Genomic DNA, 17,928 nt, shown 5'->3' on the forward strand with positions numbered 1-17,928 from the left:
GAAAAAAAACAATTACTAATGGCTGCCAAAGATAAATCTTTAGGTCTGTATTCGATAGTCCTTCAATATTCTTCAAACCCTTCAGTTATTCCTTAACTTTAAGCACAAATAGAACTCTAGAATGAAGCTCTCTTGAATGCCAAATTCAGTGGATATTTCACCACCTCAAATGGTCGCAACACTGAAGAATTCATGCTGTCCAATGACTAACTGAAATAAAAAACTCTTAATTTCTTCTCCCAAGTTCATATCAAATGCAATTGACAATAATCAGATGCCTAACAATGAAGATCTCGCCTCTATTTATTCTTTTCCTTCACCCTTTCTGAAGGAAATAAAATATTATTTAATTGTACTCTCTAGAAGCTTCCCTCTTTTGTAATGGGCACCCCTGGATGTCCCAAAAAACTAAACCAATTTGCTGAAAGGAATTTTGTCAAACAGTTTGCATTCAACCTCTTATTTCTCCGTTTAATGTTTTAAACCCCTTATAACTCCGGAAATCAAATGTTTATTTGTTTGTTGTGTTTTGTGCATGGAATTGGTATCATACAACATAAACAAGAAAGAAACTACAATAATATGCAAAGTGGACATGAATTGCTGCTAATAAAATGTTATTTTCAGAATTCATAAAACCAAATACATGGCAGATTTATCAACTCACTAATTACTTCAGCAGTATTGACATAATACTCCAGCCCATGCTTTCGAACTTGCTGCTACAGTGCTTTGTCTTTCAATCAGTCCACTACCTTGTAATATCATTCCCTCAAAGCGGCATAAGCGTCGGAAAAGTAGTGAAGAAGATATGAGCAAAATATCAAATCTGCCTGTAGCTAGAAATGCAATTAAATTGCCTGATAATGAAGTCAATAACAAAGAATTCCAAAGGCCAAACCCCAAGGGAATGATGTCTAGAATGTTACAAGAGAGGATAGACGTCCTCAAATGCCAAGAACGGAGTTGCAACTCACACACCAATTTCTTCTCATATTCAACCTTGCTAATGGAGCCACAAATGCTTCCTTTTATTCTATTTCCAAGGGTCTGCTCGACTCATATGGGCAATGTGGGATAAAAGATGTGTAGTATATAAAACATATATTAAAATACCCCTTATGTCTCCCTTGGGTACACATCCGCATAAAATAAATATTAAAGTAACACTTTAATATTTTACAATTAAATTAGACGTTATTTTAATAAAACTTTAGACATTAAAATATATTAGCAATCGGACTCCGAATAATGCGAGTGATAGCTCATCGGAAAGCTCTCACCGAGGAGTATCAAATCCAATCACCAAAATTGACCTGCATTGTCCTGCCGACTTACTAAAAATAGTAAGTATGCTTGAAACTGAATAAATCAACTTTGTTTTGGCCCAAACTGGAAATGACTAGGCCAAAACACTCCAGGATCCCATTAAACCCTTCGTTAGCCCTCGGGACCATGTAGAACAAGGCTAACGCACACACACTTGGTCAACTGCTAAAATGGGGACATTACAGTTCGCCCCCCTTGAAATTGCTTGTCCTCAAGCAATCTCAGTCCAACCTGCTGAATAACCTGCTCACTCTCCCATGTAGAATCTTCCTTCGGCAGGTCTCTCCATCTGACCAAATACTCCTTCACTATCCTGTTTCTAAGCTTCCTCTCTTTGGTGTCCAGAATAGCCTCGGGTACTAACACAAGCTTCCCCTCCTCATCCAAAGGGGGTAAATTTGCAGAAGGCACTACATTCTGACCAATGGCTTTCTTAAGCCTAGACACATGAAACACATTGTGCACTCGATTGCCCTCTGGAAGCTCAAGCTCATAGGCGACTTTGCCCACTTTGCGAATCACCTTGTAGGGACCATAAAATCTAGGTTTCAACTTTTCAGCTCTGCTCTTCTTGAGCGATGACTGTCTATATGGTTGTAGCCTCAAGTAAACCATATCCCCTACCTCGAAGCTATGCTCTATTCGGTGCTTCAGCATACAATTTTTGTTGATTCTGGGCCTGTTGTATATTCTCTTTGAGCACTTTCAGGATGTCCTGACTATCCTGCAATAAGTTTTTGTCTTTGGGCACTCTACTGTCCCCCAAAACTAAATCCATGAAGCTAGGTGCTTCATAACCATAGAGTGCCATGAAAGGAGTTATCTTGATGGACATATGATAAGTGGTGTTATAACAATACTCTCCCATATGCAACCATCTGATCCAAGCCTTTTGTTGTGCAGTTACATAGTTCCTCAAATATCCTTCCACCCATTTATTCAGAATCTCTGTTTTCCCATCTGTTTGTGGATGATAACTAGTGCTAGGTGTAAGATCTGTACCACACAACCTAAACAACTCTTGCCAAAAAACACTCATAAATTTACTATCTCGGTCGCTGACAATGAATCTGAGCAGCCCATGTAACCTGAATATCTCTCTAAAGAAAAGATCTGCCACCTGTGCTGCTGTGTAAGTGGATGGAATAGCAAAGAAGTGAGCAAACTTTGTCAAGCGGTCCACCACCACATAGATGCAATCCCTTCCCTGCACTCGTGGTAAACCAGTGATGAAGTCCATCGAAATACTTTCCCATTTCCTATCAGGAATGGGCAAGGGCTGTAATAAACCTGCAGGAAATGTGTGCTCTCCCTTATTCTGTTGACAAACCACACACTTCCTGACATACCTCTGAACATCATCCTTGAGCCCTTTCCATGAAAACCGCTCTCGGATCTGCCTGTAGGTCTTGAAGACCCCCGGATGTCCAGCTGTGGGTGCATCATGAAATGCCTTCAGTATCGCCTCTCTCAAATGTGATGACGGAATCAAATAAATCATGTCCTGAACTCTGATCAATCCATCTATCACCTCATAGTGATCATCCTGTATGGTACCTGAAATCAATCCAGAAGCCCAAGCATCTTCGACATACTCTGCTATAATCCGATCTCTCCAATCTCCTAAAATCTCTGCCAGAGCACATAAGTGAGGTCTCCGAGATAAGGCATCAGCCACCACATTTTTCTTACCTTTGACAAACTCTATGTCAAAGTCATAAGCCTGCAATTTAGTCACCCATTTTTGTTGCCGGTCATTAAGATCACGCTGGCTCATGAAGTATTTAATACTGTTGTGATCAGTCTTGATCACAAAATGTCCACCTACCAAATATGATCGAAATTTGGCCAATGCATGCATTATGACCAACATCTCCCGGTCATAGATAGAATAACTCTTCTCAACTCCCCGGAACTTCTTACTCTCGAATGTAATGGGATGCTTCTCCTGCATCAATACTGCTCCAATCCCATCACTTGATGCATCACAATGAAGCTCAAAAGGCTTCGTGAAATCCGGTAGAGCTAGAACTGGACATGAAGACATTACTTGCTTGAAATGCTCAAAACACCTCTATGTTGCCCCTGTCCACACAAAGGCCCCTTTCTTGGTAAGATTTGTCAAGGGTGTAGCAATCTGTGAGAATCCCTTAACAAACCTCCTATAAAAACCACATAAACCAAAGAATCCCTTAAGCTGTGTAAGGTTTGTGGGAGTAGGCAACTTTACAATAGCTCTAACCTTTTCGGGATCAACCCGAACGCCATCTGCACTAATGATATGCCCAAGGTAAAGGAGCTTAGTCATGCCAAACTCACATTTAGATTCCTTGGCATACAATGACTCTCTCTCCAGAATAGATAACACCTCCTCCAGATGATGTAAGTGCTCCTCCCAGGTCTTACTGAAGACCAAGATGTCATCAAAGAAGATCAAGACAAATCTCCTCAGCTGCTTCCTGAATACCTGGTTCATACAACTTTGAAATGTAGCGGGTGCATTGGTTAGACCAAATGGCATAACCATGAACTCAAAGTGGCCATAGTGACATCAGAAGGCTGTTTTCTCAATATCCTTTGCTCTCATCCTGATCTGATGGTATCCGGATCGCAAATCAATTTTGGTGAAGAAGCATGCCCCATGCAACTCATCAATCAGCTCATCAATCCTAGGAATGGGATACCTGTTTTTAATTGTTTTCTTATTCAGTGCCCTGTAATCGATGCACATGCGCATCGTCCCATCCTTCTTCTTTACCAATACTATTGCTGAAGCAAAGGGGCTCTTACTGGGCCTGATATGCCCCATCTCCAACAAATCTTAAATCGCCTTCTCTAATCATCCTTGTGTTTCTTAGGATGACGATAGGGAGTAATCATAACTGGTTTGGCTGCCTCCTCGAGCTCAATAACATATTCCATCCCTCTGTCAGGAGGAACCCCATGAGGAATATCGTTAAATACTTTAGCATGTCTATCAAGTATCTTCTGGATATCTGGTGGATGACTCTTTTCTTGTGGCTCTGGTGAAGTTGGCATAATGTAGCACTCTGCCGCCCACTCTATGTCATCATGACGAAAAAGTCTCTGCATTCTCCTCAAGGACACTACTCTGCAACCTCCATCTGAAAGTCCTCTAAGTACCACAGTTCTGCCCTCATGCTGGAATCTCATCTCCAATTTCGCTAGGTTGAGTGTGAACTCCACTAGTGAACCCATCCATGTCATGCCGAGGATGACATCATAATCTCCCATGTCCACAACATAGAACTCATCCTTCAACTCGTAGCCATCTCCAAACCTGATGTGAAGATTAGATATCTTCCGATTGCATAATAATTTATCACCGTTAGCCACCATGACTCTAAACCCATCATGCTCCTCTGTCTGTAACCCTCTCCTGGCTACCAACTGTGCATCTATGAAGTTATGTGTAGCCCCAGTGTCAATAAGAGATATCACTTTCTGCCCTTGGATAGTACCCCTGACCTTAAATGTGATTGCCTTTTGGGCCCCTGTCAAGCGTGCCAACGATCTATCATCCTTAGGAATGCTGCTCTCCTCTATAGTGTTACCGTCATCTGAATCGGAGTGCTGATCCTCCCCCTCTGATTCTGAATCTTCTGCTGAAAAATACTCCATTTGATTTGCCTTAGCCTTGAGAGAACATTTATGAGATAAGTCCCAAGGCTCTCTACAATGGAAGCACAGCTTCTTCTTTCGAAGTTCATTCAAGGTTTCATTGTCTAGTCCTTTTGATCCTTCTTTGGGTTTGCTATACTCTTTCTGAAACGGTTTTTTGTCTTTGTCCTTGCGGTAGGAAGAATCTGTTGAATGGTTTTTTCCTTTGTATACCGAAGGGGCTAAATCTCGTGCCTTTTTAGTTGCTTCAGCTAAGGTGAGTGGATCATGTCCTTTCACCCAACCTCGTAATGGATCAGCAAGACCATCACAAAATAACACCACTAATCTCCTAGGAGAGATATCAGTAACAAGTACAGACAAGCGCTGAAACTCGGCAATGTAAGCATCCACAAAACCTGACTGTTTTAACTGTGCTAGTTCCTTGAAATGTAACTCGGGATCCCTAGTGTCAAATCTCTCAATCAATGTTTCGGTGAATTCCTCATAGGATGTAATCTGATTATGCCCCAAAGTCACCATGCCATGATGCCACCATTCATGTGCAACGCCATCCAAGTGCATAGCCGCATACTTGATAGCCTCCTCCTCAGGCATATGATTTAGCTGCAAGTATGTATCTACCTTCTGCACCCAAGCTCGTGCAGTCATCTTCCCTGAAGCATCATAATAAGGTAAGGAAAGTTTTCTAACTTTCTTTCTCAGCTCAAAGTTTTGATTCCTCCCTCGTGCTTTAGGCATGTGTCTCATCCTCAAGTCCATATAATCTCTGAGGGAAATATCCGCCTGAAACTCCAGTCCACTAGCCTCCTAGTCCCTCCTGAACTGATCCTGAAACTCGGTAATTTGCAGTTCGTTTACTGATTGAACGGGATCTCTGGGTGGGAAGGTGGGTAGAAGAGGTCTCGAGCTCGCAGTCTGCGCTGGGTGTACAACGTGTCTAAAGTTATCAGCCTCATTCCCATTGTTGCCGTATCCATTATTACCATTAATGTTATTCTTAGGACCATTGTTGTTGCCTTGGCTTCCATGGTTATTGTTTCCCCCATTGTTATTGTTTCCCTCATTGTTATTGTTTCTGTTGTTGGCATCACGTGGATTAATATTGACACCCATCTGTCTAGCCATGAGCTGCAACATCATGTCCATTCGCCTATTCTGCTCCTGCTGCATACGCTGCCCCTGCTCTAATGTATCCAGTAATTATCTGAACATTACATCCCCCTGATCTGGACGGGCATTCCCGCCTCCGCCTAATCCTGTATTCCTGTCATCTCGATCACCCATATTGTTGTCCTGATCAAAGAATATCTCCTCTGTTTCTGTATGGCTGGATTCAATGTCCCCCTGCACGGATGTACTAGACTGTTTGCTTTGCAAGTCTGAAATCCTATTTTGTCTTGCTCTGGTATCGCGGAAATTATAAGGCCCCTGTCGCATGCTCAAACATAAATGCTTAACCTGTGTTTTTTTTATTTCTGATTTTAGTGTTTTGACATTTCGTCAAACACTTTTCCGTCTATCCGGCTGTTCCAAATTCCCTATAAGACCTCCACAGGATGGCAAGACTTATAGCTTTGATACCACTGTAATGGGCACCCTTGGATGTCCCAAAAAACTAAACCAATTTGCTGAAAGGAATTTTGTCAAACAGTTTGCATTCAACCTCATATTTCTCCGTTTAATGTTTTAAACCCCTTATAACTCCGGAAATCAAACGTTTATTTGTTTGTTGTGTTTTGCGCATGGAATTGGTATCATACAACATAAACAAGAAAGAAACTACAATAAGATGCAAAGTGGAAATGAACTGCTGCTAATAAAATGTTATTTTCAGAATTCATAAAACCAAATACATGGCAGATTTATCAACTCACTAATTACTTCAGCAGTATTGACATAATACTCCAGCCCATGCTTTCGAACTTGCTGCTACAGTGCTTTGTCCTTCAATCAGTCCACTACCTTCGTAATATCATTCCCTCAAAGCGGCATAAACGTCGGAAAAGTAGTGAAGAAGATATGAGCAAAATACCAAATCTGCCTGTAGTTGAAAATAAAACTAAATTGCCTGATAATGAAGCCAATAACAAAGAATTTGAAAGGCCAAACCCCAAGGGAATGACGTCTAGAATGTTACAAGAGAGGATAGACGTCCTCAAATGCCAAGAACGAAGTTGCAATTCATACACCAATTTCTTCTCATATTCAACCTTGCTAATGGAGCCACAAATGCTTCTTTTTATTCTATTTCCAAGGGTCCGCTCAACTCATATGGGCAATGTGGGATAAAAGATGTGTAGTATATAAAACATATATTAAAATACCCCTTATGTCTCCCTTGGGTACACATCCCCATAAAATAAATATTAAAGTAACACTTTAATATTTTACAATTAAATTAGACGTTACTTTAATAAAACTTCAGGCATTAAAATGTATCAGCAATCGGACTCCGAATAATGCGAGTGATAGCTCATCGAAAAGCTCTCACCGAGGAGTATCAAATCCAATCACCAAAATTGACCTACACTGTGTCCTGCTGACTTACTAAAAATAGTAAGTATGCCTGAAATTGAATAAATCAACTTTGTTTTGGCCCAAATTGGAAATGACTAGGCCAAAACACTCCAGGATCTCATTAAACCCTTCGTTAGCCCTCGGGACCATGCAGAACAAGGCTAACACACACACACTTGGTCAATTGCTAAAATGGGGACATTACATCTTTCCAATATGGTAATTAGTTGTGCTTCTAGAAAATGCACTCTAGAAGCTTCCCTCTTTCCAATACAATAATTAATTGTGCTTGTAGAATATTAATTAAATATAAAGTCACCTTTAGATTTATTTATTTATTGACTTTAATTTAATTTATTTCTCCTTATTTCTCCACTTAGCTTTCAGAGAACGAAAAGCTAAAAACTCCATTGAGGGTCTAAAAGATGGGGGACATTATAGTCCCCCCTCCCTGGATTTGCTTGTCCTCAAGCAATCCAGCAATACAATGAACTCCAACCTCCACCTAGATCCCAAATGAAGTAGTATTTGACACCCCTGTTAACATTGAACCAATTGCATACCACTATCATCATTAGGACCAACAGCATAATTTGCAGTATAGCATTCAAAACTTGTGCTAATGATGTAGGAGTTAGAATATCACTAGATGAAAACCCCACAAGAAATATCTTCATCCTCCTCCCCACCCATATAATATATACTGGACTGGAATCCTGATCAACAATCCCTTGAAGAGATGTAGCTACAAGAGAACCATATGCATTCATGCCAACTGGATCAACAGTAGGTGTAGCCACATCAAAATTTGTGGACACAGGAACATTATTAACTCTCGCAACACAAAACTAAATCTTTACAGATGGTGAAAACTGAGCCCAACTCAACTCAGGTGAGTGATCAACATCAACTTCAACCAACGGATTGTCATAAGAGAATGTTGCATCCATGAGTGAACATCAACACTTTGTTGATCGATAGAATAAGATGACTCTTTCACTATATCACTTACCTCATCAACAATAACAAGTGTACTATCATCAAAGCACACATCTACAACCATATGCATACTACTAAGCTCCTCATTGGATGGCTCAATCGACACCGAAGTGGCTGCTGATATGATAGTATCCTTGCATGCTCCTACTCCCACTATCGCTGCATCGCCATCAAATACATGATCGAAGAAACTCATGCCAACAACTACATTTGACTTAACCTGACATTAATTATCATGACATTTTGCTTTTTGCAAAAACGATATCATGCTTTGCTGAAATATCAGATTCAAAATTAGTTGGGTCAATCGTTTGTGATTTTGATTCTTCTCATTCTCTAGCACATCCAACTGTTTCACAATACCCTGTATCTCAGAATCTCCATCCCTTGGTGGAGAATTACGCCCTCTGTGGGTATAATGAATACCAAACCTTCCGTCACCATCCATAATGCTGGAAACCAAGTCCTCTACCTGTGGGTCAAAAGAAAAGTGACGAGCACTCCTCACAGTGTAATGCCAATAAAAAATCTCAATCTCATCATCATCAAACTGGGAATCAGACGATGGCTGCACTTTTGGACTCCGAACTATTGGTCGGGTAGGATCTTGGGCAACCCTCTTAGCAAACCGAACCACCAAATCCCTATTGGGAAACATTATAGCCAAGGTCTCTACAATCTTCCTCACCAATCGTCATATAGCATGAGAGCCCCGAATGAGAGTACCCTCAGATATACTATATGAAACCTCCCGCAAATTCGAGCTCCCAAGCAAATACTCCATGAATGACTCGGTACAATAGAAATTATGTGGAAGCATCAATTTGCTCCCTTGCAATCCACAACTAATTCCTTTAAAAATGTGACAATGCCAACAGTCTAATGCTACCAGCTGTATGAAAAGAAGAAATAGATTCACTTCCAATAGAAGGAAGCAAATCACCATGAGAGCCTGTCTCCACTAATGCTCTCACCTCCTCTGTACATACTGCACTCATATCCTGGACAAATGTGTTCGCCACATCATCACATCCCTCATCCTCAATCGTAGAAGAAAACTCACCTCCAACCATAGTATGTAACAGAACAGGATCTAGGGCTGGTGTCGATTGTACCTATTCTAACTCCATGGTAGCCTTATCCAACTGTGACTGTGACTCTTGAAGAGCCAACTGAGTATACTAAAGAGAGTCCACAATCACCTCAAGCTCTCGAGTGAGCTCAACCACCTCCTTTTTCCCTAACAACATCTCATAGCAGGTGCTACTCCACTCCAAAAGGTAATCCCTATTAGCAACTAACTGAGAGTAACTATGCTTCAAGATCCTAACAGTCCCTTGAAGCGCATGAACCTCTGTTAGAGAAAGAGTACTATCACTATGCTCATCAAACATAGGAGCACCCGAACCAGATGTAGCTAACATTTGACGAATAGCATCATAACGCTCAAGAGCTAAAGAAATGTTACTATCACTCACCTTGAGCTGATAAGTCACATGATGCCTCTGTAATCCCTAGACTCTTATGCAAGCTCTCCGTTTCACTAACTGCACTGAGATCATAGCTCTCCACCACAAGATCACTGATACGCGTGCTATCTGCCTCACACAATTCTACATCCGACATACAATTGCCATGTACCTCAACCAACTCCTCATCTGAAGAAATGAAAGCCCTTGCCGTATCAATCTCCTCGCATGTCTCAGCGTCCACCTCAATCGTAAGATTCTGTAAGCATCAATCGTGGGACCCATCCAAAACCTCTTCAGATTCATCACCCAATATCTGACAAGGGGTATCATACCTAGTACATCTCATAGTATCATCAAATGGATCATCAAATGTGTCCATACTATCTGCATCAACATCTCCTGACAAAGCCTCAACTATGTACTCCTAACTTTGCACACATGACTCAATGCCAAACTGCGGATTAGTAATACTAGAGCATAAACCCACATCTACTGACTCCACTTAAACACCCACATCACCAACATTATAGCTGGGTGACTCTATACATGTCTTGGTCCCACCTGAGGAAGCAACTACCTCCTGCACTGTAGCAACACCATGAGATCTCACAGACAAATTTCCAATAATAATCTTGTCCTCGAGAGAGCTGAAAGTATTAGTGGTAACAATTGCGTCATCTGTCTCTCCACAAACTGTAGCAGCGATCCTGGGAGCCTCAACTTGCTGAAGCTTGGTGCCGCTATCCTCTATTGCCATTGGCACAACCACCTCCCTTTGAAATAAGTCCATCATCAACGCTGTGGATAGGACTAATAGGTGCTGTACTAAATATAGGTACATTTGCATTAGGGACTCTTGTCAGGGAAAACTCAAGCTTCCTTCCTTGCAACCTTGACGTCGGCCTTCTAAAGACGGAAAACATATACCTTGTTGCCCTTTCAATTGTCTCTTAATCTGACAAGCTCTCTGCCAATCTTTGTTGATGAAGCTTAAGTTTCTCCATACTCTCCGGCAAAGCATTCATCTTTGCTCTAACTTCCTCATTATTCCACTGACTTCTAGAACTGTCAGTCCTCCTATGTCTATCCATGGCTAGAAAATGCTAGAGTGCTGGTCACTTCAAATGCAACAACAAATCTGACAATAATTAATATTTTCCCACCCCATAGGATGGCAGGGAACCGCTTTCATACCAATGTAGTAACCCTAACCAGTTATAACTTTGTGGAACACCAAATTCTTCTCTAATTCATTTGTTTGGCATTTCGTCAAACACTTTGCAAGCAAACTCTGATACCAATGTAATATCCCTTGCCCAAACTGACTAATTTTAGCTCAAGGAATATTGTCAAACACTTGTATGCTATCTTTCTCTTTTCTGATTTTTTTGTGCTTTAGATTGTTTGATATAATTTGAATGATGCTAAGAAATTTAGAATGTTCGCAAATGATATTACAATACCTCTTACAATGAACTAATATGCAAGTGCAGTTCTTTCTAGCATTTTCAATGCATATACATGGAAACTAGATATGAAATGCATACTTACAGCCAACTGATATTTTGACAAACAATTCACATACAACTATTATGCTGATCATATATGCTATTAGATGGAGATTTTGTCAAACAAACGGTATGCAACATATATCTTGTTAATTGATTTCATTAAGGATATATTTCTGGATTTGTCTTTCATAGCTCAATAGTCAAAAGAATACAAAATGTCTGAGCAAAAAAATATTTTTGCGTATTTGTCTTTGATAACTCAATAGTCAGAAGAATACAAAATGTCTTCTATTAATTCCAATTAGGATTGATCATCAAGTTTAGTGCATAGAGGTTAATGTATTACTATATTGGATTGGAGAATAACTTGTTAATGTGGTGGACAGCTAGAGGGACGACATTTCTCACGGTAGCTTGGTACCTGTTTAACAACAATGGGATTGCATTTCCTTATAGGTTGTGTGGCCAAGCCTAGAGTGTTAATGAAGATTCACTGGCAACTTAGGAAGAAATCAAACATCACCATTCAGCGAAAGATCAGTTGCAAATGGAGGACAAGAAATTTAAATTTCTATTGCCATGCTAAAATCTTAATAAGCCTCCTGCAATATTTCCTTTCAGGACTTTTGCATTGCATAGTGCTACGGTTGTGGCAAAGAAGAGGCTTGGGAGGCCAAAAGGAGTTGTCAATGAGAATGGGAACAAACACGAAGAGTTGAAAGAGGTAGGGGGTAATATTAACAATAATAATGTGGAAATGGGTGGACTAGATGCCATTGCTAACAAACAACTCTTTTTCATTGCTTACGTGGAATTTTTGAGATTCCTTGTGCATTATCTAGTTGATAAGGCTCGCATGAGTGCTAGGTGTTTGTCATTAAGCCCAAACTCATTTCCTAGTAGAGTTGTGTTCAGTTTGTATAATGAATTTACCTGCGGGAGTTTGTGGCCAATAGCTCAAATGGTAGCTTAATTTGGTTTCCTTTGGCTGATTGAGATAAAAAAGGATGTTTCTTTTGAAGAGGAAGTTGCCTTTCAAAAGACCCAAAGGAAATTATTCTCACTGTTAATAGCAGCAGCCTCCTTAGGATTTTAACATTTACAGGGAGTCTGATATCTATTGATCCATTTGATTCTTTAGAACCAATTGATGCACCTAGAGATTTTTTGTAGTTCAAAAAAGACCTCTGTGGCACAAAGCATTGCAAAAGTTAAATACATTATAGCATGTCCAGCAACTCGAGAAGCAGTGTGGCTTCAAAAGCCTTTTGCAGGATTGTTTGGTCAACATTAGAGCCAACTGTGATTGATGCTGAGAGGGATTCTTAGCATTGGTGATCCTTTCTACTTTTGCTAAAATGCATATTTCTCTAAGATGGAGAAATATGATGTGAAATCCCTTTGAGAGATGTTGCTCTTTCCACTCATGAAAGTAGTTATGGTGGATGTCATTTTGAGAGACCCCATGATGACATTACATTCGGTGACTCCAAGATGGGTACTTGTGCACATGCTTCTTTCCACACAAGGGAGTAGTGATGGTGGATGTCCTATTGAGTGACTCCATGACATTATCATGATAAGAGATGTTGGGATAAATTATTTTCCACTAAAGGGTATAGCCATTGTGGGTGTCATGTTGAGTGATTCCATGACATTATCACATTGCGAGATTCTATGATAAACTATTTTCCACAAATGGGTGTAGTCATTGTTGGTGTCATGTTGAGAGACTTTATGACATGAATATCTAGAAAGATACCTCCCTAGCTAAGGAGTGTTGATCTTACATAGCTGTAGGATTTATCTTTTAATGTGTACATGACTACAGGAGTTATTTCTCTCATATTTGATATAAATAAATATAATTTTAAAGTCTAATGATCGACGTAGTGGCAAGAATTCTCATTATGTTGTCTCTCTTTGTAATGTCACACCTAGATTGTATCGCCAACAATTGCATTTGTTTTGAGTCCTCTTCATTTGGTAATACAATGAAGAGTCCGACTCTTCATGAGAAGGATGAGCGGTTAGTAAAGGAGATCCAACGTTTACAGATATGATTGACAATCCTTGTCTATGGTTTTGAGATATCAAATGAGCATTTGATATTGTCTATAGATACAATGGCGTTATCATTATTGCTTCAGTGCGCTTGATACCAAAAGAGATTATTATGGTTGTGGATTAAAATTGAGAGAGATGTTATTTTTGCTTCAGTTTTGGCCTAGTTTGCGAGAATTGTAAATCAAACTTCATATTAATAATAAAGTGATATTTAGGTGGTTGGGTTTTTCTCCCTCAAGCTGGAGGGTCTTCCCAAGGTATTTGTTGTGTCTTGTGTTCAATATTTATCTGTTTTTACTAATTGTCATGTTTTTGGTATGAAAAAACAAAATATGCTTTTGAAAGCATCACTACAATTTGTAACACTAATTGAGTTCAATGTCACAAATAGAAACCCTAAAATATTAAACCTGCATCCTCAAGAAACTTGGAGTTCTTCTCAGCATCCATAGAAGCTTGCAAGAAATTGAGAAACTAGTCGAAAGCTCATGAAACAATATTGCTAGTAATTGAGGACCTTATATTGTATAATGGGACGACCATGGGAATCATACTATATTTGACACCAATCTCTCCCTTGTTGATTTCAATAGCCATTTAAATATGCATTCATTGTAACATCCATTTTTTCTTAGGTCTTATCTAACAACTAACATATCAATGAAATATAATTATTACTACATTTTCATAGGAAGACAATTATATTTTTTACGTTCATGTTATTTGTAAACAAAATTTTATAACTAAGAACTGAAAACACCATCAATCAATTTACTATGGAAATTAAGATCTACATACCATGGAATTCGAATTAAAAATCAATGTAGGGATGTTTCTACAATCACCCAGATTAGTCCGCAAATATCACTTAGGATCAATTGACGATTACCATCAAATACCAGTATATCAAAATCAAATGACTATTACCATCAAATACCACTACATCATTTAAGGCATCACATGCCACTGTATCAATTAGGGCATCAATTACCATTGGATCATTTAGGGAATCAGATACCACTGTATCAATTAGGGCAACAATTACCATTAGATCATTTAGGGCATCAGATACCATTGTATTATTTGGGGCTTCAAATACCACTGTATCATTTAGGACTTCAGATACCACTGTATCATTTAGGGCATCAATTACCATTGGATCATTTAGGGCATCAGATACCACTGTATCATTCCTTTCCGTCCGATTAGAAGATATGCTCATAATCATTATTCTTATAAATGAAAGACTAAAATAACAATCCATTAGATAAATCTATCTCTTGCAATCTAATTGGTTGCCAATTATATTGACGATAAGAGTTGCTTTCATTTAAAGAAATAACTGTAACGATGATACAACTTAATTAATCTTACCTTCTACTTGAATATGCATCATAAAAGTAAAAATAATACCTGTTTTCGACAAATGTTTGAATGCATAGCTTATCTTTATCTGATGCTCGTTCGACATCTTGTGGAGAGGGGAAACATTGTCATTGGCTTAACCACCCAACCTCGGACCATAACTTATCCCCACACAATTTCTAACGAGAAAGACCCTCCCTACTCGGAATAGACATGGAACACCTTGTCATCCACTGAGCATCTTGCTATCTAATCACACCACTTGACTTGACAACAGGAGAATATAATAAACATGATGATGCATGAGCTATTAAATGATTCATTTTTAAAATGATAAACATTGTTATGCCACATTTGATTCTATTTTATGTTATTGCAGATTTCTTTCTCTCACCTCTTCACCCTTTTTCCTTGGCTATACAGCTGACTGAGTCCTAGGTGTTTGGATCTCAAAGAAATTAGCTCTTTTTGTTGATTCTCCACTATTACATGATTAATATATGTTTCAGCTTATCACAATCTGTGATTTTAATGAATGTGTTTCTTAAGACTTGCAGAAAATATCATTTGAATTTTAATCTCCGATGGCATAATAAATCATGATCTCATAACAGGTTTACTCGGCATTTATTTGCTATAAACAACTCTAATTTAGAGAAGGTCTAACCTATGATATCAAGCAAGATATTTTGCATCATGATAAAAGCTGTAGCTTACTGCTATGCAATTCAGATTTGCTGTAACAAATGAAAAAGAAAATCACGGTGCAATGTTTGGTTTTAGGTTAATCACATAACCTGATATATTCTGAAAGAAGAATGGAGTCTTGCTGAAAGTTCAACAACTGCCTTGAATGCCTGTTTCTAGTATGAATGTTGCCCATGATTTTTGCAGATCTTTTGAATAACCAGAACTCATGGTTGGAAAAACAATGCAAAGATTACTAATTGATAGAGCTATTGGGTGCCAAGATAGACGTGGTTGGTAATGTGGAGAAGTAGAGTGCTTGAAAACATATGGAAGTCGGGTTCATGAAAATATGGAAGTCGGGTGCTTGGAAAGAATATAAAAATCGGACGCTTGGAAAGATATAAAAGTCAGGTGCTTGAAAGAATAGATATATCCACCTCTCATTCTTGACTTCTATTAAAAAGAAATAATGTGACACCTTGGCTTCAGTAACATAAAGAATATCTTGGCTCTCTGAACGCCAATTAAAAATGGCAAGTGTTAAATCGGTTTTTAAAAGAAAAAAAAAGAATAAAGGTTGGAAGAAGATTTGAAGGTTTAAAATGGAAATTATTATGGTTTATATTTATCTACGTACACAGATATATTTGTGAGGTGGCATCATTATATTACAAAGAAAATAATATCATGATGTCACTTTATATTTATATTTATGTGTACGTACATAGTTATATATTGAAATAATATTGAGCAAGATCAATCAAAACCTTTAAGGTACATATTATATTAAATTATTTTATGTTTTAAATTGTTTATTTAATAGCTTATGTGGTTCCATCGATTGTATTTTGATGTTCAAGTCGTTAGGTCCTCAACCATGGCGATTTACAATTCATACCCATTTGCCAATGATGGTGATGCTCTTGTGCCTAATTCTTTTTTGACAATGCTTCCACCCCTTCGATGTGCTTCCTACAAAGAAATTCTCCGCAATAAAATCATATTACCATAACAAGTTATTTAATCATAAATAATTGTAACGGCTAATCGCCTTTTCAATTCCATGAATTTGTGATAAATAATCAACTAGCATGTTATCTTCACCTGAAATTATAATGACTAACCATCTTACCATTTCGCAGTATTACAACAAATTTAACTGTCAACTAACTTCATGTGAACCTCAACGGCTATATTTTAAATTAGGTCAAAAATTGGGATGTAACATTCATGCTATTTTTTGGCTTTGCTAGTGTTGGGTAAAGTGGGCTGCCCTTACTAACTGGAAAATGCGTTTGTGTCCTTAATAAAATTGTATGAGTACTCTTTTATTGAAGGGCCTGTTGGTTCCCAAAACTGCAGATTGGAATCCTACGAGCCTTGCTTGCTCGACGTTGGGATATCCAACCTGTTAAGGCCAAGTTGACGGAACTGATTAATATAGTCTGAGTTCCCTACACTTCTGGCTCTGCAAAACCGAGGTTGGTGTACCTGATCCTGGACAACAACCTTATATCCAAGATGCTTAAAGCAGATTAGTTAAAACACAAATACAATGAAAGTTTTCCTAATGGCAAGAAAAATAGAAAACTTCAAATTTTTGAATTACGAATTAAGAATAATAAAAGAATATATGAGAGGTTTTTAAATAAAAATGATTATTATAGATGATTGCAACAAATGAATATATTATTTTCTGAATGGAAAGAAATGGAATAGTTGCCAGAATATGGATTATGAATCAAGAGTAAAAGATTAGTGCTTAATTAAATGGGCAATCAGAGTCAATATTATTAGTTGAAATGTACAACTTTATAAAATTCAATATATTTAAACTATAAATAATTTTAACAATTCAGACGCGACGGGTCAATTATATGAATGCAATTTTAAACTAGTCTAGGATGCACTTTAACTCTTGTAGAGACAAACTAGACATAAATACGGAAACAATTAAATATTTCACAGTATCTATGTTTATCATATTTAAAATGCAATAATGACCCAGTCTGTTATCCAAATATTAAAATATTTATAAAAAATAAATAAAATATTTATAAAGAACACAACTTAATAATAAATTAGAACTCCAAAATTTAAAATAAATAACTATGTTAGAAATAAAATTTGCAATAAAGAGAATCCTTATAGATGATCTATCTACTGTGCTTCAATTCCAGAATTGCATATAAATTTGCTCACTAATCCAGAATCCACAAGCTTAGTTCAAAAATTCATTTCTCTGCCAATTTGAAAATATAATATATCATAGAGCATGTATATGTAAAAAATTTGAAATAAAAAAATGAATTGTCCCCCTCCTTTGGGTTTTT

At 38.1% G+C, this 17,928-nt stretch overlaps 1 protein-coding gene across 1 annotated transcript in view; it reads left to right on the forward strand.

Annotated features, from left to right (window-relative positions):
* Positions 1-17,928, forward strand: part of LOC149547020 (importin subunit alpha-9) — a 313,252-nt gene that overhangs the window by 113,445 nt on the left and 181,879 nt on the right. The gene's annotated exons all lie outside the window — the stretch shown is intronic.

Source organism: Cupressus sempervirens, chromosome 7 (genome assembly GCF_028749045.1).
Source record: "Cupressus sempervirens isolate cs-2001-9-10 chromosome 7, ASM2874904v1, whole genome shotgun sequence".
Classification (NCBI taxonomy): Eukaryota; Viridiplantae; Streptophyta; class Pinopsida; order Cupressales; family Cupressaceae; genus Cupressus; species Cupressus sempervirens.